General features: G+C 38.4%; 4 non-coding genes and 5 pseudogenes across 4 annotated transcripts; all 9 read left to right on the top strand.

Annotated features, from left to right (window-relative positions):
* Positions 1 to 684: 684 nt before the first annotated feature.
* Positions 685 to 803, top strand: LOC120037735. Its single transcript, XR_005474862.1, has one exon. It is a non-coding gene; the product is annotated as a 5S ribosomal RNA (ribosomal RNA).
* Positions 804 to 1,496: 693 nt separating this feature from the next.
* On the top strand, positions 1,497 to 1,646 carry LOC120037746 (annotated as a pseudogene).
* A 680-nt stretch (positions 1,647 to 2,326) lies between these two features.
* On the top strand, positions 2,327 to 2,445 carry LOC120037734. Its single transcript, XR_005474861.1, has one exon. It is a non-coding gene; the product is annotated as a 5S ribosomal RNA (ribosomal RNA).
* Positions 2,446 to 3,140: 695 nt separating this feature from the next.
* On the top strand, positions 3,141 to 3,290 carry LOC120037743 (annotated as a pseudogene).
* Positions 3,291 to 10,296: 7,006 nt separating this feature from the next.
* LOC120037747 lies at positions 10,297 to 10,446 on the top strand (annotated as a pseudogene).
* Positions 10,447 to 17,501: 7,055 nt separating this feature from the next.
* Positions 17,502 to 17,651, top strand: LOC120037748 (annotated as a pseudogene).
* Positions 17,652 to 18,323: 672 nt separating this feature from the next.
* Positions 18,324 to 18,442, top strand: LOC120037733. The gene has a single exon (XR_005474860.1). It is a non-coding gene; the product is annotated as a 5S ribosomal RNA (ribosomal RNA).
* A 696-nt stretch (positions 18,443 to 19,138) lies between these two features.
* On the top strand, positions 19,139 to 19,288 carry LOC120037742 (annotated as a pseudogene).
* Positions 19,289 to 26,293: 7,005 nt separating this feature from the next.
* On the top strand, positions 26,294 to 26,455 carry LOC120037744. The gene has a single exon (XR_005474865.1). It is a non-coding gene; the product is annotated as a U1 spliceosomal RNA (small nuclear RNA).
* Positions 26,456 to 26,851: the final 396 nt, after the last annotated feature.

Here is a 26,851-nt window from a genome sequence, read left to right as displayed (position 1 = left end):
CCCTGATGTCTTTGTTAATGATAAACTGTTGCTTGGCGGCAGGCTTAAGGATGACTTGAGTCAACTGACTGTGCTTATGGAGATCTTTGAAGTCAGTTGTGAAGGAGACTTTGTGGACCAATCGAAAGGTGGAAACATTTGTTTGTAGCAAAATATTGTTGGCATTTTGTCGAAACATTATGTTGCGAAATGCAGCATTGTATTTATGCCACGCTGGTACTTCAATCAAGGAGATAGTTGAGAAGCCACTCTAACCCCCCCCCCCGGTCATGATGTGTCATACGCGCCCATGCGCTTCCAATATGAAATTGTCCATACATGCGTTCCTCCTTAGCACAGAACAATGCAATAGGTTTTCAACATCCAGAGCTTTTGTGTATTTATTGTGGCTAGTAGGATAGCTGCATGGGAAACTGTTGCTGATGATGTATTTGTCAGAAGTCATTGTATTTGTCCGTTTTTTCCCACAAGGCTGAAATATGTGCCCTCGCTTAGAAATGTTTAGCAAGGTTTGTTTGTATTTCATCCAACTATCTGTGCTAAAAAGTGATGGCTACAGTATATGTAATTTCTTCCACTTTTGAGTGAGCCAAAGTTCAAGCTGCTTATCTAATTGGTGAGAATGCAATGTCTGTTTATCAGACTCACTTTGACTTTATATGGTGTACCAAGAGATGTACCTTCGCTTACGGCCATACCAGCCTGAATATGCCCGATCTCGTCTGATCTCGGAAGCTAAGCAGGGTCGGGCCTGGTTAGTACTTGGATGGGAGACCGCCTGGGAATACCAGGTGCTGTAAGCCTTTTGTCCACTAGGGGGTGTGGCATTATTTCATCAGCAACACTGCCTTGTAGTAAGCATTTGATGCTGAATTGACTAAATGCAGCTTCTATGGGCTAGTCTCCCCTGCCCTTTTAATACGATCAAAGTTCCTTGTGTTGTCAGGGAGCAACTGCCTTTTATGCATAAGACAAATAAGAATATTGTTACTGAATGCAGCTTGTGTGTGCTCTGTGCTCCCTCGCCCTGTTCAAATGATCAAAGGAAATAATGCTGGTGAGGAGTGGAACTGGACTGGTGTCTGATGGCCCTGTGTTTTCCATGTTGGAATTACAACCCTTCTTTTATGGAGTAAATCAAAAGCACAAGAGAATCTGAGATGTTATCGATAATAAATCAATTGGTTTCATGCATTTGTCTGTGTGTGTGTGTGTGTGTCTGAATGTGATTGTATTTCGTCATATCGCAAACATTTGTGATATCAGATGGGTTAAGATATTAAAAAGTAATTGGTGATTTTTTCGACAGTGTTGCATGATGGGAATCTAGTGGTTCACTGATATAATCTAGTAAACAAAATAAACTACTTTTTCACTACTCTGTGTGCAAGTGCATTCCTAAACGGCATTTAACGCAGGTCGATGTGATATGATATTATCAGAACACAAAGTGGTTACCGTTAGCGGAAAATGTTGGCACTGGAGAGACTTTTCCTCCACTAAGCAGAAGAGATACCGTGATCAAGAAGGTGGTTCACCCAGGTGTGGGGCTCAGCCATTGCACTCTGGCTGTGCTGACCCCTTGCGAATTTTCCAAATGTGGGAATCTCGATTGCAAAATTTATGGTAGTGGCTCGTTTGAGCTTTACCCTGATGTCTTTGTTAATGATAAACCTGTTGCTTGGCGGCAGGCTTAAGGATGACTTGAGTCAACTGACTGTGCTTATGGAGATCTTTGAAGTCAGTTGTGAAGGAGACTTTGTGGACCAATCGAAAGGTGGAAACATTTGTTTGTAGCAAAATATTGTTGGCATTTTGTCGAAACATTATGTTGCGAAATGCAGCATTGTATTTATGCCACGCTGGTACTTCAATCAAGAGATAGTTGAGAAGCCACTCTAACCCCCCCCCCGGTCATGATGTGTCATACGCCCGCTTCCAATATGAAATTGTCCATACATGCGTTCCTCCTTAGCACAGAACAATGCAATAGGTTTTCAACATCCAGAGCTTTTGTGTATTTATTGTGGCTAGTAGGATAGCTGCATGGGAAACTGTTGCTGATGATGTATTTGTCAGAAGTCATTGTATTTGTCCGTTTTTTCCCACAAGGCTGAAATATGTGCCCTCGCTTTAGAAATGTTAGCAAGGTTTGTTTGTATTTCATCCAACTATCTGTGCTAAAAAGTGATGGCTACAGTATATGTAATTTCTTCCACTTTTTGAGTGAGCCAAAGTTCAAGCTGCTTATCTAATTGGTGAGAATGCAATGTCTGTTTATCAGACTCACTTTGACTTTATATGGTGTACCAAGAGATGTACCTTCGCTTACGGCCATACCAGCCTGAATACGCCCGATCTCGTCTGATCTCGGAAGCTAAGCAGGGTCGGGCCTGGTTAGTACTTGGATGGGAGACCGCCTGGGAATACCAGGTGCTGTAAGCCTTTTGTCCACTAGGGGGTGTGGCATTATTTCATCAGCAACACTGCCTTGTAGTAAGCATTTGATGCTGAATTGACTAAATGCAGCTTCTATGGGCTAGTCTCCCCTGCCCTTTTAATACGATCAAAGTTCCTTGTGTTGTCAGGGAGCAACTGCCTTTTATTTATAAGACAAATAAGAATATTGTTACTGAATGCAGCTTGTGTGTGCTTTGTGCTCCCTCGCCCTGTTCAAATGATCAAAGGAAATAATGCTGGTGAGGAGTGGAACTGGACTGGTGTCTGATGGCCCTGTGTTTTCCATGTTGGAATTACAACCCTTCTTTTATGGAGTAAATCAAAAGCACAAGAGAATGTGAGATGTTATCGATAATAAATCAATTGGTTTCATGCATTTGTCTGTGTGTGTGTGTGTGTGTGTCTGAATGTGATTGTATTTCGTCATATCGCAAACATTTGTGATATCAGATAGGTTAAGATATTAAAAAGTAATTGGTGATTTTTTCGACAGTGTTGCATGATGGGAATCTAGTGGTTCACTGATATAATCTAGTAAACAAAATAAACTACTTTTTCACCACTCTGTGTGCAAGTGCATTCCTAAACGGCATTTAACGCAGGTCGATGTGATACGATATTATCAGAACACAAAGTGGTTACCGTTAGCGGAAAATGTTGGCACTGGAGAGACTTTTCCTCCACTAAGCAGAAGAGATACCGTGATCAAGAAGGTGGTTCACCCAGTGTGGGGCTCAGCCATTGCACTCTGGCTGTGCTGACCCCTTGCGAATTTTCCAAATGTGGGAATCTCGATTGCATAATTTATGGTAGTGGTCGTTTGCGCTTTACTCTGATGTCTTTGTAAATAATAAACCTTTGCTTGGCGGCAGGCTTGAGGATGACTTGAGTCAACTGACTGTGCTTATGGAGATCTTTGAAGTCAGTTGTGAAAGAGACTTTGTGGACCAATCGAAAGGTGGAAACATTTGTTTGTAGCAAAACATTGTTGGCATTTTGTCGAAACATTATGTTGCGAAATGCAGCATTGTATTTATGCCACGCTGGTACTTCAATCAAGAGATAGTTGAGAAGCCAGTCTAACCCTCCCCCCGGTCATGATGTGTCATGCGCTTCCAATATGAAATTGTCCATACATGCGTTCCTCCTTAGCACAGAACAATGCAATAGGTTTTCAACATCCAGAGCTTTTGTGTATTTATTGTGGCTAGTAGGATAGCTGCATGGGAAACTGTTGCTGATGATGTATTTGTCAGAAGTCATTGTATTTGTCCGTTTTTTCCCACAAGGCTGAAATATGTGCCCTCGCTTTGAAATGTTAGCAAGGTTTGTTTGTATTTCATCCAACTATCTGTGCTAAAAAGTGATGGCTACAGTATATGTAATTTCTTCCACTTTTGGAGTGAGCCAAAGTTCAAGCTGCTTATCTAATTGGTGAGAATGCAATGTCTGTTTATCAGACTCACTTTGACTTTATATGGTGTACCAAGAGATGTGCCTTCGCTTACGGCCATACCAGCCTGAATGCGCATTTCCTGATTGGAGAAGTGACGACAGGTGCGAGTGTCTGAGCTGTGAGTGAGTGTTTGCTGGAGAGTGTTTGCTCGAGAGCTATTTTTGTTAATTAATTGGTTTTTGCAATATAATTTATTATTTTCTTCAGTTGAATAGTTTTAAGTTTGGTTAGTCTTCCCCCTTGCAGTTTTTCTGCTTGGGGGAGAGTTTTTTGGATTCATTTTTTTACTATGACGGACAACATGGAAAAGACAAACGGAATGGACAAAGACAACGAAAAGGCGCAACGGAAGAAAAATGAAGATAAAGAAGAAATGAAATATGGCAAGGAATACACGGTGGCAATTGAGTTGGAAGGAGAAGACAAGGTGACGACAATGGAACTACTAAGAGCAATTAAGGAGGTGTGTGGAGAGGTGGTGGGATGCCGAATGAAAGGGGAGAAGAAGTACGAAATTACGATGAGAAATGAAAAAGGAAAAGAACGTCTAATGGATGGATTAAGAATAAAGGATACAAAGATTCTGGCGAGAGATATTAATGTGAAGGAAGTGGTGGTGTCGTTCATGAATCTCCCAGTATATGTAGAAGACGGTGTGATACTGGGCAAGCTGAGTAGCTGGGGAGTGGCGGCTGTCTCGGAGATAAGGAGGAGAGTTTGGCCAGGAACAGAGGTGGTTGACGGGACACGTTTCTGCAAGGTCAAGTTCACAGAAAAAGTGACATCATTACCTTATTCTACAAGAATTGAGACGTTGGAGGGAGCAGAATATTTCAGAGTCATCCATGACAAACAGGTCAGAGTGTGTCGTATGTGTATTCAACCCGGGCACATAGTTAAAGACTGCCCGGAATTTAAGTGTTTTAAGTGTGGCAATCAAGGACACTATGCGAGGGAATGTGATGGAGAGAAGGAAAGGAATTTTTGTGGTGGATGCAGAAAGAGAGTGGCGGAGTGCAACTGTGGAGAGGTTAGGGCTGGAGAGGGGAGTCAAACACTATTCGAGGAAGCAGTTGTATTGTCGAAAGAAGGAGAAGAAGATGGAGGAGAGGACGTGGTGGAGGGTGGAGAGACGGAAGAAGGAAGAAGGAAGAAGGACCAGAAGATAAATGAAATTGGGAGCAGTATGGACTCAGAAGTAAGAAGAGGGAGTTTTCAGGAGGAGGGGGGGAGTGGAATGGGGGGAAGCACGGGGGACTCACAGGTTTTGGGGGAAGGCACAGCACTAACAAGTAGCTCGGGGGGTGAAGAAATGGAGGGGGTTATGGAGTTGATGACAATACCAGAGACGGTGATGAGCACGGGGAGCACAACGACTATACAAGAAACGGAGATGAATACGGGGAGCACAACGGATGTGGATGTCAAGAGGGTGAGTTGGCTGGAAAACATGGACTTGGAAGAGATATCGGATACGGAGGATGGAGAAAAGATTGAAAGAACGAGGGAAGGATACAGGAAGAGGAAAGCGGCGGGAAGAGGGGGAGAGAAAGGGTGGAAGAGGAAAGAAACTGGATAACAGGTAGAGGAAAATGAAATTATATTTTATCATTTTATTATTTATTAGAATGGTAAATATAATGTCAATAAATGCAAATGGATTGAGGACAATGGGAAAATTTAATAGAATAATAAAAATGAAGAAGTCAGATATTTTATGTATTCAAGAGACGCACTGGGATAATGTATGTGTTTTAGAAGTTAAAAAAATATGGAGGGATTTTATTTATGTAAACAACGGCAGAGGGAATTCAAGTGGGGTTGCTATTTTATTGAGGAGGGATGTGGTGGATAATGTGAAACAGATATATAATGATAATAATGGGAGGATTTTAATTGTAGATTTTGAATATATGAGTATGGTTTTTAGAATTATAAATATTTATGCGCCTAATACTGAAATAGAGCGCAAAGATTTATTTTTAGAAATAGGGAAATGGTGTGAGGGAAACTGTATTGTAGTTGGGGATTTTAATGTTAAAATGGATAGACTGGATATGACAAGAGGAGCTATTTTTAGAAGTGATGTATCTAGGGGGGTTTTAAAGAAGATGATGTTAGAAAAAGGAATAATTGATATATGGAGAGAGGAAAATCCAGAAAAAAGAGAATTTTCTAGAAGGCAGGTGGTTTTAGGGGATTTGAAACAAACGAGGATAGATCTGGTTTTAGTAAAAGAAGGTTTAAGGAATTTTATGAAAGATATTAAGTATGTTTTTACAACTTTTAGTGATCATGCAGGTTTAACATTTTCAGTGGGATTAGATAAGGAAAGAACAGGGGGTGGAATATGGTGTATGAATGCAGGGTATTTGGGAGATGAGGAATATGGGAAACAACTTAAATCTTTGATAGCATGTGAAATGGAGGATAAGCAGAAAGAGAATGATAAGTGTTCATGGTGGGATAAGGTTAAGGAAAAAATAAAAGTTTTTAGTATAGGATATGCAAGGAAAAAGAGAGGTAGGATGAAAAGAGAAGAAAATGAGTTGAGGGCTAAATTGGATAAAGAAATGAGGAAGTGTGACAGTGAACCTAATTATAATATAGGAAAGTTTTTGGAATTAAAAGCACAATTGACTAAATATGAAATAGATAAGTGTAAGGGTGCAATTATAAGAAGTAAGGCAAAGTATGTTTTGGAGGGGGAGAAATGTACTTCATTTTTTCTTGGATTAGAGAAGAATAAACAGAGGAGAACATATATTAGAGAGATCGAAAATATAAAGGGTGAAGTTGTCAATGATTATGTAGAGGTTTTAGAAACAGTGCAGAATTTTTATAAGGATTTATTTAAGAAAGGGGAGGTGGATGAGGGGTGTGTAAAGGAGATATTGGATAGTGTGGATGTGCAAATTAATGTAGAGGATAAACAAATGTGTGATGGGAAGATAACATTGACTGAAGTTAAAGATGCGATTAAGGGTTTACAAGTAAATAAGAGTCCTGGAGTAGATGGAATAATTGCAGAGTTTTATAAAATATATGCCAGTTTTTTAGCACCTATTTTATTGGAAGTTTATCAATATATGGAGGATAATGATAGTATTTCTGAATCTATGGTGACAGGACTGATAACGATTTTATATAAAAATAAGGGGAGTAAATTAAAATTGGAGAATTATAGGCCAATTAGTTTATTAAATTCGGATTATAAGATTTTAGCAAAGATACTGGCAAATAGAATGAAGCAAGTTTTAAATGATATTATAGCACCTACACAGAATTATAGTGTGCCTGGTAGAGATATTGCGGATACAATTAATACAATTAGAGATGTGATAAATAAAATGAATCATGATAAGATGGGGGGAATTGTTTTAAGCATAGATTTAAATAAAGCTTTTGATAGGGTGGAACATGATTTTATGTTTAGGGTAATGGATAAATATGGTTTTGGTAATAGAATAATAGGATGGATAAAATTATTATATAAGAAGGCAAAAAGTAGGGTGAAATGTAATGGGGTTTTAACCGATTCTTTTATTCTTGAGAGATCTGTGAGACAGGGGTGTCCTTTATCAGCTTTATTATTCGTTTTATCGGTAGAACCTTTAGCAGCATTTCTTAAAAGAGATAATCTTATAAATTGTGTAGAGACTCCGCAAGGAGGTTTTAGTTTGATACATCAATACGCAGATGATACCACTATAACAGTTAGAGATGAGGGTAGTGTAAAAAGGGTGATGGAGTGTTTTAAAGTATATGGACAAGCATCGGGTGCAAAGGTTAACATGGAGAAGTCAGTAGTAATGTATATTGGGAAGATTAATGAGGGGAATTTTCCTTTTAAAGTGGTTAAAGATTATTTTAAGGTATTAGGAGTGTTTTTAGGGGTGAAAGAAATGGAAGCTAGGGATTTGACATGGAGTGGTGTAATAAATAAAGTTAGAAAGGTGGTAAATATGTGGAGGGGGAGGTCTTTGAAATTAAAAGGGAAAGTAATTGTCATAAATTCATTGTTGATGTCAATATTTATTTATGTAATGAATGTTTTGGATATGCCAGAATGGGTTTTATCTGAAATGAATAAAATTGTAGTTGATTTTTTATGGGAAGGGAAGGGGGTGAGAATAGCTTTTAAAACTTTGATTGCAGGTTATGAGGAGGGGGGTTTGAAGTTGGTAGATTTAAGTGTAAGGAAAACAGCAATTAGAGTAAAAATGGTACGGAAATATTTATTTGGTGAATTGGATTATGGGTGGAAAAGGTTTTTTAAAGAGTATTTGCAGGAGGTTGGGAGGATGGGGGACAATGGTTTATTGATGAGTATGAAGAAGGAAATGTTAGGTAATATACCTTTGTTTTACAGAGAAGTGTTTGAGGCTTGGGGGCGGTTTTTACCAAATATTTATTATGAATGTACCAGTTTAGAAAATATTTTAAATCAGCCGATATTTTTAAATCCAAAGATAAAGTGCAATAATATGATGTTGTTTTGTAAATATTTTATGAGGGCTGGGATGAGGCAGATAGGTGACATAGCATATGAGGTAATTCCTGGGTTTCTTCCATTTCAGGCTATATATGACAATGTGGTTGAAGTAGATGAAGAAATAAGTAAAACTACTGTGGAGAATATGTACAAGAAAATATTAGGATGTATTCCCGGGGAGTGGGTGATTTTAATAAACAAAGAGGTGGTCAAAAGATCTAGGGCTTTACCAGTTTTATATTATGAAAGTAATGGGGAGAAACATGATTTATCAGGGCTAAAAGTTAAAATGGTTTATAGAAAATGTATTTTAAAAGAGATAAAAAGTCCTGCTGCGGAGAAAGTGTGGTCTAGGGTGTTTCCAAACATGGATGTAAAATCAATATGGAAGAATGTAAATGTAAAATATAATTTTATAGAATGTGAAGACAATGATTTTAAATTGAAACATAATAGGATTTTTACAAATGTGGTTTTGCATCAAATAAATAGGGATATTAAAAGAGAATGCGATATTTGTGGTACGGGGGTGGAAAATTTGATGCACTTTTTTATTGAATGTAGTAGGTTGAAAGACTTTCACGAGTTTTTAAAAGGGCTTTTAGTAAAACATTGGGGAGAAGAGATTTTTACTGGGGTGGAGTGGAGGAGGTTGTTTCTTTTTGGTGTAAATGGGAAAAGTAAAGTTTTAAATTTTAATTTGGTGAATTTTATACTAAGTCATGCTAGATATGCGATAAGATTAAGAAGAAATTTAGGTCATTATGAAGGGAAAATTGTGAGTGTGGAAGGTTTTTTTAGGAGCATATTAGAGAGAGATATAGAGATAATATATAGATACGGTGGAGGAAATTTTGAAAAATTGTTTGTGTGGGGGAGTACTTTTATTGAAATTCTGTCAAATGGGAAACTTGTATTTCATTATTAAGTGGATTTAGTGGATGATTGTGTTTTTTAATAGGTTTTATTTTATTTATTTTTTATTTTTTTATTTTGTAAAAGGATGAATTGTTCATCCTTTTTTATTATTGATTGAATGTTGTAAATATTATGTGTTTTTTCATAATAAAAGATAAAAAAAAAAAAAAAAAAAATACGCCCGATCTCGTCTGATCTCGGAAGCTAAGCAGGGTCGGGCCTGGTTAGTACTTGGATGGGAGACCGCCTGGGAATACCAGGTGCTGTAAGCCTTTTGTCCACTAGGGGGTGTGGCATTATTTCATCAGCAACACTGCCTTGTAGTAAGCATTTGATGCTGAATTGACTAAATGCAGCTTCTATGGGCTAGTCTCCCCTGCCCTTTTAATACGATCAAAGTTCCTTGTGTTGTCAGGGAGCAACTGCCTTTTATTTATAAGACAAATAAGAATATTGTTACTGAATGCAGCTTGTGTGTGCTTTGTGCTCCCTCGCCCTGTTCAAATGATCAAAGGAAATAATGCTGGTGAGGAGTGGAACTGGACTGGTGTCTGATGGCCCTGTGTTTTCCATGTTGGAATTACAACCCTTCTTTTATGGAGTAAATCAAAAGCACAAGAGAATGTGAGATGTTATCGATAATAAATCAATTGGTTTCATGCATTTGTCTGTGTGTGTGTGTGTGTGTGTCTGAATGTGATTGTATTTCGTCATATCGCAAACATTTGTGATATCAGATAGGTTAAGATATTAAAAAGTAATTGGTGATTTTTTCGACAGTGTTGCATGATGGGAATCTAGTGGTTCACTGATATAATCTAGTAAACAAAATAAACTACTTTTTCACCACTCTGTGTGCAAGTGCATTCCTAAACGGCATTTAACGCAGGTCGATGTGATACGATATTATCAGAACACAAAGTGGTTACCGTTAGCGGAAAATGTTGGCACTGGAGAGACTTTTCCTCCACTAAGCAGAAGAGATACCGTGATCAAGAAGGTGGTTCATCCAGTGTGGGGCTCAGCCATTGCACTCTGGCTGTGCTGACCCCTTGTGAATTTTCCAAATGTGAGAATCTCGATTGCATAATTTATGGTAGTGGTCGTTTGCGCTTTACTCTGATGTCTTTGTAAATAATAAACCTTTGCTTGGCGGCAGGCTTGAGGATGACTTGAGTCAACTGACTGTGCTTATGGAGATCTTTGAAGTCAGTTGTGAAAGAGACTTTGTGGACCAATCGAAAGGTGGAAACATTTGTTTGTAGCAAAACATTGTTGGCATTTTGTCGAAACATTATGTTGCGAAATGCAGCATTGTATTTATGCCACGCTGGTACTTCAATCAAGAGATAGTTGAGAAGCCAGTCTAACCCTCCCCCCGGTCATGATGTGTCATGCGCTTCCAATATGAAATTGTCCATACATGCGTTCCTCCTTAGCACAGAACAATGCAATAGGTTTTCAACATCCAGAGCTTTTGTGTATTTATTGTGGCTAGTAGGATAGCTGCATGGGAAACTGTTGCTGATGATGTATTTGTCAGAAGTCATTGTATTTGTCAGTTTTTTCCCACAAGGCTGAAATATGTGCCCTCGCTTTGAAATGTTAGCAAGGTTTGTTTGTATTTCATCCAACTATCTGTGCTAAAAAGTGATGGCTACAGTATATGTAATTTCTTCCACTTTTGGAGTGAGCCAAAGTTCAAGCTGCTTATCTAATTGGTGAGAATGCAATGTCTGTTTATCAGACTCACTTTGACTTTATATGGTGTACCAAGAGATGTGCCTTCGCTTACGGCCATACCAGCCTGAATACGCATTTCCTGATTGGAGAAGTGACGACAGGTGCGAGTGTCTGAGCTGTGAGTGAGTGTTTGCTGGAGAGTGTTTGCTCGAGAGCTATTTTTGTTAATTAATTGGTTTTTGCAATATAATTTATTATTTTCTTCAGTTGAATAGTTTTAAGTTTGGTTAGTCTTCCCCCTTGCAGTTTTTCTGCTTGGGGGAGAGTTTTTTGGATTCATTTTTTACTATGACGGACAACATGGAAAAGACAAACGGAATGGACAAAGACAACGAAAAGCGCAACGGAAGAAAAATGAAGATAAAGAAGAAATGAAATATGGCAAGGATTACACGGTGGCAATTGAGTTGGAAGGAGAAGACAAGGTGACGACAATGGAACTATTAAGAGCAATTAAGGAGGTGTGTGGAGAGGTGGTGGGATGCCGAATGAAAGGGGAGAAGAAGTACGAAATTACGATGAGAAATGAAAAAGGAAAAGAACGTCTAATGGATGGATTAAGAATAAAGGATACAAAGATTCTGGCGAGAGATATTAATGTGAAGGAAGTGGTGGTGTCGTTCATGAATCTCCCAGTATATGTAGAAGACGGTGTGATACTGGGCAAGCTGAGTAGCTGGGGAGTGGCGGCTGTCTCGGAGATAAGGAGGAGAGTTTGGCCAGGAACGGAGGTGGTTGACGGGACACGTTTCTGCAAGGTCAAGTTCACAGAAAAAGTGACATCATTACCTTATTCTACAAGAATTGAGACGTTGGAGGGAGCAGAATATTTCAGAGTCATTCATGACAAACAGGTCAGAGTGTGTCGTATGTGTATTCAACCCGGGCACATAGTAAAAGACTGCCCGGAATTTAAGTGTTTTAAGTGTGGCAATCAAGGACACTATGCGAGAGAATGTGATGGAGAGAAGGAAAGGAATTTTTGTGGTGGATGCAGAAAAAGATTGGCGGAGTGCAACTGTGGAGAGTTTAGGGCTGAAGAGGGGAGTCAAACAATATATGAGGAAGCAGTGGGATTGTCGCAAGAAGGAGAAGAAGGTGGAGGAGAGGACGTGGTGGAAGGTGGAGAGACGGAGGAAGGAAGAAAGAAGAAGGACCAGAAGATAAATGAAATTGGGAGCAGTATGGACTCAGAAGTAAGAAGAGGGAGTTTTCAGGAGGAGGGGGGGAGTGGAATGGGGGGAAGCACGGGGGACTCACAGGTTTTGGGGGAAGGCACAGCACTAACAAGTAGCTCGGGGGGTGAAGAAATGGAGGGGGTTATGGAGTTGATGACAATACCAGAGACGGTGATGAGCACGGGGAGCACAACGACTATACAAGAAGCGGAGATGAATAAGGGGAGCACAACGGATGTGGATGTCAAGAGGGTGAGTTGGCTGGAAAACATGGACTTGGAAGAGATATCGGATACGGAGGATGGAGAAAAGATTGAAAGAACGAGGGAAGGATACAGGAAGAGGAAAGCGGCGGGAAGAGGGGGAGAGAAAGGGTGGAAGAGGAAAGAAACTGGATAAAAGGTAGAGGAAAATGAAATTATATTTTATCATTTTATTATTTATTAGAATGGTAAATATAATGTCAATAAATGCAAATGGATTGAGGACAATGGGAAAATTTAATAGAATAATAAAAATGAAGAAGTCAGATATTTTATGTATTCAAGAGACGCACTGGGATAATGTATGTGTTTTAGAAGTAAAAAAAATATGGAGGGATTTTATTTATGTAAACAACGGCAGAGGGAATTCAAGTGGGGTTGCTATTTTATTGAGGAGGGATGTGGTGGATAATGTGAAACAGATATATAATGATAATAATGGGAGGATTTTAATATTAGATTTTGAATACATGAAGAAGGTGTTTAGGATTATAAATATTTATGCGCCGAATAATGAGATAGAGCGAAGGAATTTATTTTTAGAATTAGGGAAATGGTGTAAGGGTAACTGTATTTTAGTAGGGGATTTTAATGTCAAAATGGATAGACTAGATATGACAAGGGGAGCTATTTTTAGAAATGATGTATCCAGGGGGGTTTTAAAGAAGATTATGGTTGAAAAAAGTTTGATTGACATATGGAGGGAAGAAAATCCAGAAAAAAGAGAATGTTCTAGAAGACAGGTGGTTTTAGGGGTTTTAAAACAAACGAGGATAGATCTGGTTTTAGTAAAAGAAGGGTTAAGGGATTTTATTAAAGATATTAAGTATGTTTTTACAACTTTTAGTGATCATGCTGCGTTGGTATTTTCTTGTGGAGTAAAGACACCTACTAAATCTGGGGGGATGTGGTGTTTAAATAATAGCCTGCTAGAGGAGGAAAGTTATATTGAAATGATATCAGAATGTATTGGGAGGGCCAAAAGACAGCAGTTAATGGAGGAGAATACGGGGTTGTGGTGGGAGGAGCTGAAAATGAAATGTAAGGAATTGACTATAAAATATGCTGTTAAGAGGAATTATTTTTTGAAAAAGGAAGAGAGGGAACTATGTCAAAAGGTTCAATATGAACTTGAGTGTATAGAAAAGGATGAAGGTCATGGGGTGGAGGATTATTTAATGGCTAAAGAGGCACTTGATGAATATGAGAAGAAGAAATGTTATGCGGCGATTGTAAGAAGTAGAGTGCAATATGCGATAGAGGGGGAAAGGTGTACTTCATTTTTCTTGAATTTAGAAAAAAGAAGGCAAGAGAAGAATTATATTACGGAGTTAACTAATGATAAGGGGGAAAAGGTTAATGATTTGGTGGGGATTCTGGATACGGTCGAGAGATATTATGAATGCTTATTTAAAAAAGAAAAGGTTAATGAATCCTGTATGGATAAGGTGCTTGATCATGTGGATACTAAGATAACAGAAGGGGAAAGAAACATGTGTGATGAAGATATGAGTCTAAATGACATTAAGGAGGCCATATCAGCTGCTAATTGCAATAAGAGTCCGGGGTCTGATGGCTTAACTGCAGAGTTTTATAAATCTTTTGCAGATTTGTTGGCTCCAATTTTAAGGAAACTGTATGAATATATTGAAAAGACTCAAGTGGTGCCAGATTCGCTGGCCACAGGAGTTTTAACCATATTGTATAAAAATAAAGGGAGTCGTGTAAATTTGGATAATTATCGACCGTTGACACTTTTAAATTGTGATTATAAGATTTTAGCCAAGGTCTTAGCTAATAGAGTTAAAAATGTTATGGGAGGAGTAATAGCAGAGACACAAGTATATAGTGTACCAGGGAGAGATATTTCTGACACAGTGGGAACAATAAGGGATGTGATAAAGCATATGGGGGAGGAAGGGGGGTTTGTGATGAGTTTGGATTTAAATAAGGCTTTTGATAGAGTTGATCATTCCTTTTTATTGCGTACACTTGGGAAATTTGGTTTTGGTGAAAGAATGATAGGTTGGATTAGATTACTGAATGGATCTGCAAGGAGTAGAGTAAAATGTAATGGGATTTTAACAGATTCTTTTCCTCTGGAGAGATCTGTTAGGCAGGGATGTCCGTTATCAGCTGCTCTTTATAGTTTTTCGGTGGAGCCGCTTGCAGCAATGATTAAAGCAAACAAATTAATTCGAGGTATACGGATACCGGATGGGGGGGAGAGTGTTATACAGCAATATGCGGATGATACTACATGTACTGTGATAGATGTTGAAAGTGTGAAGAATGTAATGGAGTGCTTTGAGGTATATGGCAAGGCATCAGGGGCAAAACTTAATGTTGAAAAATCTGAAATAATGTATGTGGGGATAGATGAAAAGGTGGACTGTGGATTCCCTTTCAAAAAGGCTGAAGGTAATATAAAGACTTTAGGGGTGGTTTTGGGGGTGGATGAAGAAGGGACGAGAGATGTGACATGGACTGGGGTTTTGAATAAAATAAAACATACTCTATCCTATTGGAAGGCAAGAAAACTGTTTTTGAGGGGGAAAGTGGTGGTGATTAATTCATTGGTGGCATCCAAATGTATCTATGTTTTAAGTTCGTTGGATATGCCACAATGGGTGTTAAAAGAATTCAATGGTTTGATTACAGAGTTCCTATGGGAGGGGAAGGGGACTAGGATTGCAAGGGCAACTCTTATCGCGGATTTAAAGGATGGGGGGTTGAAATTGGTGGATTTGGACGTGAAGAGAAAAGCAATGAGAATAAAAACTGTGCAAAAATACTTATATGGGGAGATAGATTATGGATGGAAAAGGTTTTTTAAATATTTTTTGTACAGAAGTGGGGGTTGTGAAGAAAGTGGATTGTTGATGTCATGGAAGAAGGATATGTTGGAGGATTTGCCTGAGTTCTATAAAGAGGTGTTCTTGGCATGGGGGGAATTTCTTCCTCAGATTGAGTACACATGTACACATAAGGACAACATATTTAATCAGCCTGTGTTTCTAAATCCGAAAATAGAGAGTGATGGGAAGGTGCTGTACAACAAATTGTTTATGAAGGCTGGGTTAATATTGGTAAAAGATTTTCTTTATGAGGTTATACCTGGTTTTTTAAGGGGGCAGGCAATTCTGGATACTGTGTGGGAGTTTGATGATACAGTGGAGAGAAAATTAGTATTAAAGATATATGAAAGAATTAAATTATGCATCCCGGGTGAGTGGATAAAAGTGATAAATGGGGAGGGGGAATATGAGGACTTGTATGTGATGCCAAGTCTCTATGTGGGTAAAGGATTGGGGAAACAATTATTATCAAAAGTAACACAGAAAAGATTGTACAAGTGCATGTTGAAGTCTGTGTGTGTGAGGCCTGCGGCTGAGAGGATGTGGAGAAAAATGTTTATTGATTTGGATGTTTCTTTGATGTGGGAGAATTTGGTTTTGTTTGGGAATAAACGGAATTGTGAGAACATGGATTTTATGTTACGGCATAATCGTATATACACAAATGTTATTTTACATCAGATAAACCGTGATGTACGGAGGGAATGTGATGTGTGTATGATGAAGCCAGAGTCTTTGTTGCATTTATTTGTCGAATGTCCATGTCTGACAGATTTTTTCAATGAAGTAAAACTTTTGTTGTGGAGGCACTGGAGAAAAGAGTTTTTAGAAAGTTTTGAATGGGATAGGTTAATATTATTTGGAGTGGTGGGGAAATGTTTGGGTGTGAATGTGTACCTGTTGAATCTTGTTTTGAGTTTTGTGAGGTATGCAATTTACTGTAGAAGGAATATGAAACATTTTGAAGGGAAAAAGTTAAATGTCTGGGTAATCTTTAAAGCAGGGTTAAGAAAGCAGGTGGAAGTAATGTATAATGCAAAAAAAGAGACATTTGAAAGTATGTTTATAAAGGGGAGCACTTTAGTGTCTATGGAGGAGGGAGGAGGGGGATTTAGGGTTAATTTCTGAAATGGTGTGATGGTGTAATTATGTTTTATTTGTTGTTTTGTTTTGTTGATTGTGTTTTTTTTTGTTGTTATTAGGGTTGTTGGGGTTGTGGAAAATGTTTGTTTGCTGATGTACAAGGAATGAAATTAAGTGAAGGATTGTTAGTATTAATGTGATTTGGTTGTAAATTATTTTGATATTTTTATAATAAAAGAGAAAAAAAAAAAAAAAATACGCCCGATCTCGTCTGATCTCGGAAGCTAAGCAGGGTCGGGCCTGGTTAGTTCTTGGATGGGAGACCGCCTGGGAATACCAGGTGCTGTAAGCCTTTTGTCCACTAGGGGGTGTGGCATTATTTCATCAGCAACACTGCCTTGTAGTAAGCATTTGATGCTGAATTGACTAAATGCAGCTTCTATGGGCTAGTCTCCCCTGCCCTTTTAATACGATCAAAGTTCCTTGTGTTGTCAGGGAGCAACTGCCTTTTATTTATAAGACAAATAAGAATATTGTTACTGAATGCAGCTTGTGTGTGCTTTGTGCTCCCTCGCCCTGTTCAAATGATCAAAGGAAATAATGCTGGTGAGGAGTGGAACTGGACTGGTGTCTGATGGCCCTGTGTTTTCCATGTTGGAATTACAACCCTTCTTTTATGGAGTAAATCAAAAGCACAAGAGAATGTGAGATGTTATCGATAATAAATCAATTGGTTTCATGCATTTGTCTGTGTGTGTGTGTGTGTGTGTCTGAATGTGATTGTATTTCGTCATATCGCAAACATTTGTGATATCAGATAGGTTAAGATATTAAAAAGTAATTGGTGATTTTTTCGACAGTGTTGCATGATGGGAATCTAGTGGTTCACTGATATAATCTAGTAAACAAAATAAACTACTTTTTCACCACTCTGTGTGCAAGTGCATTCCTAAACGGCATTTAACGCAGGTCGATGTGATACGATATTATCAGAACACAAAGTGGTTACCGTTAGCGGAAAATGTTGGCACTGGAGAGACTTTTCCTCCACTAAGCAGAAGAGATACCGTGATCAAGAAGGTGGTTCACCCAGTGTGGGGCTCAGCCATTGCACTCTGGCTGTGCTGACCCCTTGCGAATTTTCCAAATGTGGGAATCTCGATTGCATAATTAATGGTAGTGGTCGTTTGCGCTTTACTCTGATGTCTTTGTAAATAATAAACCTTTGCTTGGCGGCAGGCTTGAGGATGACTTGAGTCAACTGACTGTGCTTATGGAGATCTTTGAAGTCAGTTGTGAAAGAGACTTTGTGGACCAATCGAAAGGTGGAAACATTTGTTTGTAGCAAAACATTGTTGGCATTTTGTCGAAACATTATGTTGCGAAATGCAGCATTGTATTTATGCCACGCTGGTACTTCAATCAAGAGATAGTTGAGAAGCCAGTCTAACCCTCCCCCCGGTCATGATGTGTCATGCGCTTCCAATATGAAATTGTCCATACATGCGTTCCTCCTTAGCACAGAACAATGCAATAGGTTTTCAACATCCAGAGCTTTTGTGTATTTATTGTGGCTAGTAGGATAGCTGCATGGGAAACTGTTGCTGATGATGTATTTGTCAGAAGTCATTGTATTTGTCCGTTTTTTCCCACAAGGCTGAAATATGTGCCCTCGCTTTGAAATGTTAGCAAGGTTTGTTTGTATTTCATCCAACTATCTGTGCTAAAAAGTGATGGCTACAGTATATGTAATTTCTTCCACTTTTGGAGTGAGCCAAAGTTCAAGCTGCTTATCTAATTGGTGAGAATGCAATGTCTGTTTATCAGACTCACTTTGACTTTATATGGTGTACCAAGAGATGTGCCTTCGCTTACGGCCATACCAGCCTGAATACGCCCGATCTCGTCTGATCTCGGAAGCTAAGCAGGGTCGGGCCTGGTTAGTACTTGGATGGGAGACCGCCTGGGAATACCAGGTGCTGTAAGCCTTTTGTCCACTAGGGGGTGTGGCATTATTTCATCAGCAACACTGCCTTGTAGTAAGCATTTGATGCTGAATTGACTAAATGCAGCTTCTATGGGCTAGTCTCCCCTGCCCTTTTAATACGATCAAAGTTCCTTGTGTTGTCAGGGAGCAACTGCCTTTTATTTATAAGACAAATAAGAATATTGTTACTGAATGCAGCTTGTGTGTGCTTTGTGCTCCCTCGCCCTGTTCAAATGATCAAAGGAAATAATGCTGGTGAGGAGTGGAACTGGACTGGTGTCTGATGGCCCTGTGTTTTCCATGTTGGAATTACAACCCTTCTTTTATGGAGTAAATCAAAAGCACAAGAGAATGTGAGATGTTATCGATAATAAATCAATTGGTTTCATGCATTTGTCTGTGTGTGTGTGTGTGTGTGTCTGAATGTGATTGTATTTCGTCATATCGCAAACATTTGTGATATCAGATAGGTTAAGATATTAAAAAGTAATTGGTGATTTTTTCGACAGTGTTGCATGATGGGAATCTAGTGGTTCACTGATATAATCTAGTAAACAAAATAAACTACTTTTTCACCACTCTGTGTGCAAGTGCATTCCTAAACGGCATTTAACGCAGGTCGATGTGATACTGATATTATCAGAACACAAAGTGGTTACCGTTAGCGGAAAATGTTGGCACTGGAGAGACTTTTCCTCCACTAAGCAGAAGAGATACCGTGATCAAGAAGGTGGTTCACCCAGTGTGGGGCTCAGCCATTGCACTCTGGCTGTGCTGACCCCTTGCGAATTTTCCAAATGTGGGAATCTCGATTGCATAATTTATGGTAGTGGTCGTTTGCGCTTTACTCTGATGTCTTTGTAAATAATAAACCTTTGCTTGGCGGAAGGCTTGAGGATGACTTGAGTCAACTGACTGTGCTTATGGAGATCTTTGAAGTCAGTTGTGAAAGAGACTTTGTGGACCAATCGAAAGGTGGAAACATTTGTTTGTAGCAAAACATTGTTGGCATTTTGTCGAAACATTATGTTGCGAAATGCAGCATTGTATTTATGCCACGCTGGTACTTCAATCAAGAGATAGTTGAGAAGCCAGTCTAACCCTCCCCCCGGTCATGATGTGTCATGCGCTTCCAATATGAAATTGTCCATACATGCGTTCCTCCTTAGCACAGAACAATGCAATAGGTTTTCAACATCCAGAGCTTTTGTGTATTTATTGTGGCTAGTAGGATAGCTGCATGGGAAACTGTTGCTGATGATGTATTTGTCAGAAGTCATTGTATTTGTCCGTTTTTTCCCACAAGGCTGAAATATGTGCCCTCGCTTTGAAATGTTAGCAAGGTTTGTTTGTATTTCATCCAACTATCTGTGCTAAAAAGTGATGGCTACAGTATATGTAATTTCTTCCACTTTTTGAGTGAGCCAAAGTTCAAGCTGCTTATCTAATTGGTGAGAATGCAATGTCTGTTTATCAGACTCACTTTGACTTTATATGGTGTACCAAGAGATGTGCCTTCGCTTACGGCCATACCAGCCTGAATAGCGCATTTCCTGATTGGAGAAGTGACGACAGGTGCGAGTGTCTGAGCTGTGAGTGAGTGTTTGCTGGAGAGTGTTTGCTCGAGAGCTATTTTTGTTAATTAATTGGTTTTTGCAATATAATTTATTATTTTCTTCAGTTGAATAGTTTTAAGTTTGGTTAGTCTTCCCCCTTGCAGTTTTTCTGCTTGGGGGAGAGTTTTTTGGATTCATTTTTTTACTATGACGGACAACATGGAAAAGACAAACGGAATGGACAAAGACAACGAAAAGGCGCAACGGAAGAAAAATGAAGATAAAGAAGAAATGAAATATGGCAAGGAATACACGGTGGCAATTGAGTTGGAAGGAGAAGACAAGGTGACGACAATGGAACTACTAAGAGCAATTAAGGAGGTGTGTGGAGAGGTGGTGGGATGCCGAATGAAAGGGGAGAAGAAGTACGAAATTACGATGAGAAATGAAAAAGGAAAAGAACGTCTAATGGATGGATTAAGAATAAAGGATACAAAGATTCTGGCGAGAGATATTAATGTGAAGGAAGTGGTGGTGTCGTTCATGAATCTCCCAGTATATGTAGAAGACGGTGTGATACTGGGCAAGCTGAGTAGCTGGGGAGTGGCGGCTGTCTCGGAGATAAGGAGGAGAGTTTGGCCAGGAACAGAGGTGGTTGACGGGACACGTTTCTGCAAGGTCAAGTTCACAGAAAAAGTGACATCATTACCTTATTCTACAAGAATTGAGACGTTGGAGGGAGCAGAATATTTCAGAGTCATCCATGACAAACAGGTCAGAGTGTGTCGTATGTGTATTCAACCCGGGCACATAGTTAAAGACTGCCCGGAATTTAAGTGTTTTAAGTGTGGCAATCAAGGACACTATGCGAGGGAATGTGATGGAGAGAAGGAAAGGAATTTTTGTGGTGGATGCAGAAAGAGAGTGGCGGAGTGCAACTGTGGAGAGGTTAGGGCTGGAGAGGGGAGTCAAACACTATTCGAGGAAGCAGTTGTATTGTCGAAAGAAGGAGAAGAAGATGGAGGAGAGGACGTGGTGGAGGGTGGAGAGACGGAAGAAGGAAGAAGGAAGAAGGACCAGAAGATAAATGAAATTGGGAGCAGTATGGACTCAGAAGTAAGAAGAGGGAGTTTTCAGGAGGAGGGGGGGAGTGGAATGGGGGGAAGCACGGGGGACTCACAGGTTTTGGGGGAAGGCACAGCACTAACAAGTAGCTCGGGGGGTGAAGAAATGGAGGGGGTTATGGAGTTGATGACAATACCAGAGACGGTGATGAGCACGGGGAGCACAACGACTATACAAGAAACGGAGATGAATACGGGGAGCACAACGGATGTGGATGTCAAGAGGGTGAGTTGGCTGGAAAACATGGACTTGGAAGAGATATCGGATACGGAGGATGGAGAAAAGATTGAAAGAACGAGGGAAGGATACAGGAAGAGGAAAGCGGCGGGAAGAGGGGGAGAGAAAGGGTGGAAGAGGAAAGAAACTGGATAACAGGTAGAGGAAAATGAAATTATATTTTATCATTTTATTATTTATTAGAATGGTAAATATAATGTCAATAAATGCAAATGGATTGAGGACAATGGGAAAATTTAATAGAATAATAAAAATGAAGAAGTCAGATATTTTATGTATTCAAGAGACGCACTGGGATAATGTATGTGTTTTAGAAGTTAAAAAAATATGGAGGGATTTTATTTATGTAAACAACGGCAGAGGGAATTCAAGTGGGGTTGCTATTTTATTGAGGAGGGATGTGGTGGATAATGTGAAACAGATATATAATGATAATAATGGGAGGATTTTAATTGTAGATTTTGAATATATGAGTATGGTTTTTAGAATTATAAATATTTATGCGCCTAATACTGAAATAGAGCGCAAAGATTTATTTTTAGAAATAGGGAAATGGTGTGAGGGAAACTGTATTGTAGTTGGGGATTTTAATGTTAAAATGGATAGACTGGATATGACAAGAGGAGCTATTTTTAGAAGTGATGTATCTAGGGGGGTTTTAAAGAAGATGATGTTAGAAAAAGGAATAATTGATATATGGAGAGAGGAAAATCCAGAAAAAAGAGAATTTTCTAGAAGGCAGGTGGTTTTAGGGGATTTGAAACAAACGAGGATAGATCTGGTTTTAGTAAAAGAAGGTTTAAGGAATTTTATGAAAGATATTAAGTATGTTTTTACAACTTTTAGTGATCATGCAGGTTTAACATTTTCAGTGGGATTAGATAAGGAAAGAACAGGGGGTGGAATATGGTGTATGAATGCAGGGTATTTGGGAGATGAGGAATATGGGAAACAACTTAAATCTTTGATAGCATGTGAAATGGAGGATAAGCAGAAAGAGAATGATAAGTGTTCATGGTGGGATAAGGTTAAGGAAAAAATAAAAGTTTTTAGTATAGGATATGCAAGGAAAAAGAGAGGTAGGATGAAAAGAGAAGAAAATGAGTTGAGGGCTAAATTGGATAAAGAAATGAGGAAGTGTGACAGTGAACCTAATTATAATATAGGAAAGTTTTTGGAATTAAAAGCACAATTGACTAAATATGAAATAGATAAGTGTAAGGGTGCAATTATAAGAAGTAAGGCAAAGTATGTTTTGGAGGGGGAGAAATGTACTTCATTTTTTCTTGGATTTAGAGAAGAATAAACAGAGGAGAACATATATTAGAGAGATCGAAAATATAAAGGGTGAAGTTGTCAATGATTATGTAGAGGTTTTAGAAACAGTGCAGAATTTTTATAAGGATTTATTTAAGAAAGGGGAGGTGGATGAGGGGTGTGTAAAGGAGATATTGGATAGTGTGGATGTGCAAATTAATGTAGAGGATAAACAAATGTGTGATGGGAAGATAACATTGACTGAAGTTAAAGATGCGATTAAGGGTTTACAAGTAAATAAGAGTCCTGGAGTAGATGGAATAATTGCAGAGTTTTATAAAATATATGCCAGTTTTTTAGCACCTATTTTATTGGAAGTTTATCAATATATGGAGGATAATGATAGTATTTCTGAATCTATGGTGACAGGACTGATAACGATTTTATATAAAAATAAGGGGAGTAAATTAAAATTGGAGAATTATAGGCCAATTAGTTTATTAAATTCGGATTATAAGATTTTAGCAAAGATACTGGCAAATAGAATGAAGCAAGTTTTAAATGATATTATAGCACCTACACAGAATTATAGTGTGCCTGGTAGAGATATTGCGGATACAATTAATACAATTAGAGATGTGATAAATAAAATGAATCATGATAAGATGGGGGGAATTGTTTTAAGCATAGATTTAAATAAAGCTTTTGATAGGGTGGAACATGATTTTATGTTTAGGGTAATGGATAAATATGGTTTTGGTAATAGAATAATAGGATGGATAAAATTATTATATAAGAAGGCAAAAAGTAGGGTGAAATGTAATGGGGTTTTAACCGATTCTTTTATTCTTGAGAGATCTGTGAGACAGGGGTGTCCTTTATCAGCTTTATTATTCGTTTTATCGGTAGAACCTTTAGCAGCATTTCTTAAAAGAGATAATCTTATAAATTGTGTAGAGACTCCGCAAGGAGGTTTTAGTTTGATACATCAATACGCAGATGATACCACTATAACAGTTAGAGATGAGGGTAGTGTAAAAAGGGTGATGGAGTGTTTTAAAGTATATGGACAAGCATCGGGTGCAAAGGTTAACATGGAGAAGTCAGTAGTAATGTATATTGGGAAGATTAATGAGGGGAATTTTCCTTTTAAAGTGGTTAAAGATTATTTTAAGGTATTAGGAGTGTTTTTAGGGGTGAAAGAAATGGAAGCTAGGGATTTGACATGGAGTGGTGTAATAAATAAAGTTAGAAAGGTGGTAAATATGTGGAGGGGGAGGTCTTTGAAATTAAAAGGGAAAGTAATTGTCATAAATTCATTGTTGATGTCAATATTTATTTATGTAATGAATGTTTTGGATATGCCAGAATGGGTTTTATCTGAAATGAATAAAATTGTAGTTGATTTTTTATGGGAAGGGAAGGGGGTGAGAATAGCTTTTAAAACTTTGATTGCAGGTTATGAGGAGGGGGGTTTGAAGTTGGTAGATTTAAGTGTAAGGAAAACAGCAATTAGAGTAAAAATGGTACGGAAATATTTATTTGGTGAATTGGATTATGGGTGGAAAAGGTTTTTTAAAGAGTATTTGCAGGAGGTTGGGAGGATGGGGGACAATGGTTTATTGATGAGTATGAAGAAGGAAATGTTAGGTAATATACCTTTGTTTTACAGAGAAGTGTTTGAGGCTTGGGGGCGGTTTTTACCAAATATTTATTATGAATGTACCAGTTTAGAAAATATTTTAAATCAGCCGATATTTTTAAATCCAAAGATAAAGTGCAATAATATGATGTTGTTTTGTAAATATTTTATGAGGGCTGGGATGAGGCAGATAGGTGACATAGCATATGAGGTAATTCCTGGGTTTCTTCCATTTCAGGCTATATATGACAATGTGGTTGAAGTAGATGAAGAAATAAGTAAAACTACTGTGGAGAATATGTACAAGAAAATATTAGGATGTATTCCCGGGGAGTGGGTGATTTTAATAAACAAAGAGGTGGTCAAAAGATCTAGGGCTTTACCAGTTTTATATTATGAAAGTAATGGGGAGAAACATGATTTATCAGGGCTAAAAGTTAAAATGGTTTATAGAAAATGTATTTTAAAAGAGATAAAAAGTCCTGCTGCGGAGAAAGTGTGGTCTAGGGTGTTTCCAAACATGGATGTAAAATCAATATGGAAGAATGTAAATGTAAAATATAATTTTATAGAATGTGAAGACAATGATTTTAAATTGAAACATAATAGGATTTTTACAAATGTGGTTTTGCATCAAATAAATAGGGATATTAAAAGAGAATGCGATATTTGTGGTACGGGGGTGGAAAATTTGATGCACTTTTTTATTGAATGTAGTAGGTTGAAAGACTTTCACGAGTTTTTAAAAGGGCTTTTAGTAAAACATTGGGGAGAAGAGATTTTTACTGGGGTGGAGTGGAGGAGGTTGTTTCTTTTTGGTGTAAATGGGAAAAGTAAAGTTTTAAATTTTAATTTGGTGAATTTTATACTAAGTCATGCTAGATATGCGATAAGATTAAGAAGAAATTTAGGTCATTATGAAGGGAAAATTGTGAGTGTGGAAGGTTTTTTTAGGAGCATATTAGAGAGAGATATAGAGATAATATATAGATACGGTGGAGGAAATTTTGAAAAATTGTTTGTGTGGGGGAGTACTTTTATTGAAATTCTGTCAAATGGGAAACTTGTATTTCATTATTAAGTGGATTTAGTGGATGATTGTGTTTTTTAATAGGTTTTATTTTATTTATTTTTTATTTTTTGATTTTGTAAAAGGATGAATTGTTCATCCTTTTTTATTATTGATTGAATGTTGTAAATATTATGTGTTTTTTCATAATAAAAGATAAAAAAAAATAAAAAAATACGCCCGATCTCGTCTGATCTCGGAAGCTAAGCAGGGTCGGGCCTGGTTAGTACTTGGATGGGAGACCGCCTGGGAATACCAGGTGCTGTAAGCCTTTTGTCCACTAGGGGGTGTGGCATTATTTCATCAGCAACACTGCCTTGTAGTAAGCATTTGATGCTGAATTGACTAAATGCAGCTTCTATGGGCTAGTCTCCCCTGCCCTTTTAATACGATCAAAGTTCCTTGTGTTGTCAGGGAGCAACTGCCTTTTATTTATAAGACAAATAAGAATATTGTTACTGAATGCAGCTTGTGTGTGCTCTGTGCTCCCTCGCCCTGTTCAAATGATCAAAGGAAATAATGCTGGTGAGGAGTGGAACTGGACTGGTGTCTGATGGCCCTGTGTTTTCCATGTTGGAATTACAACCCTTCTTTTATGGAGTAAATCAAAAGCACAAGAGAATCTGAGATGTTATCGATAATAAATCAATTGGTTTCATGCATTTGTCTGTGTGTGTGTGTGTGTGTGTCTGAATGTGATTGTATTTCGTCATATCGCAAACATTTGTGATATCAGATAGGTTAAGATATTAAAAAGTAATTGGTGATTTTTTCGACAGTGTTGCATGATGGGAATCTAGTGGTTCACTGATATAATCTAGTAAACAAAATAAACTACTTTTTCACCACTCTGTGTGCAAGTGCATTCCTAAACGGCATTTAACGCAGGTCGATGTGATATGATATTATCAGAACACAAAGTGGTTACCGTTAGCGGAAAATGTTGGCACTGGAGAGACTTTTCCTCCACTAAGCAGAAGAGATACCGTGATCAAGAAGGTGGTTCACCCAGTGTGGGGCTCAGCCATTGCACTCTGGCTGTGCTGACCCCTTGCGAATTTTCCAAATGTGGGAATCTCGATTGCATAATTTATGGTAGTGGTCGTTTGAGCTTTACCCTGATGTCTTTGTTAATGATAAACCTGTTGCTTGGCGGCAGGCTTAAGGATGACTTGAGTCAACTGACTGTGCTTATGGAGATCTTTGAAGTCAGTTGTGAAAGAGACTTTGTGGACCAATCGAAAGGTGGAAACATTTGTTTGTAGCAAAACATTGTTGGCATTTTGTCGAAACATTATGTTGCGAAATGCAGCATTGTATTTATGCCACGCTGGTACTTCAATCAAGAGATAGTTGAGAAGCCAGCTCTAACCCCCCCCCGGTCATGATGTGTCATGCGCTTCCAATATGAAATTGTCCATACATGCGTTCCTCCTTAGCACAGAACAATGCAATAGGTTTTCAACATCCAGAGCTTTTGTGTATTTATTGTGGCTAGTAGGATAGCTGCATGGGAAACTGTTG

Source organism: Salvelinus namaycush, unplaced genomic scaffold (genome assembly GCF_016432855.1).
Source record: "Salvelinus namaycush isolate Seneca unplaced genomic scaffold, SaNama_1.0 Scaffold1842, whole genome shotgun sequence".
Lineage (NCBI taxonomy): Eukaryota > Metazoa > Chordata > Actinopteri > Salmoniformes > Salmonidae > Salvelinus > Salvelinus namaycush.
The sequence above is the reverse complement of the archived record's forward strand: the minus strand, read 5'-3'. Positions and strand labels throughout refer to the sequence as shown.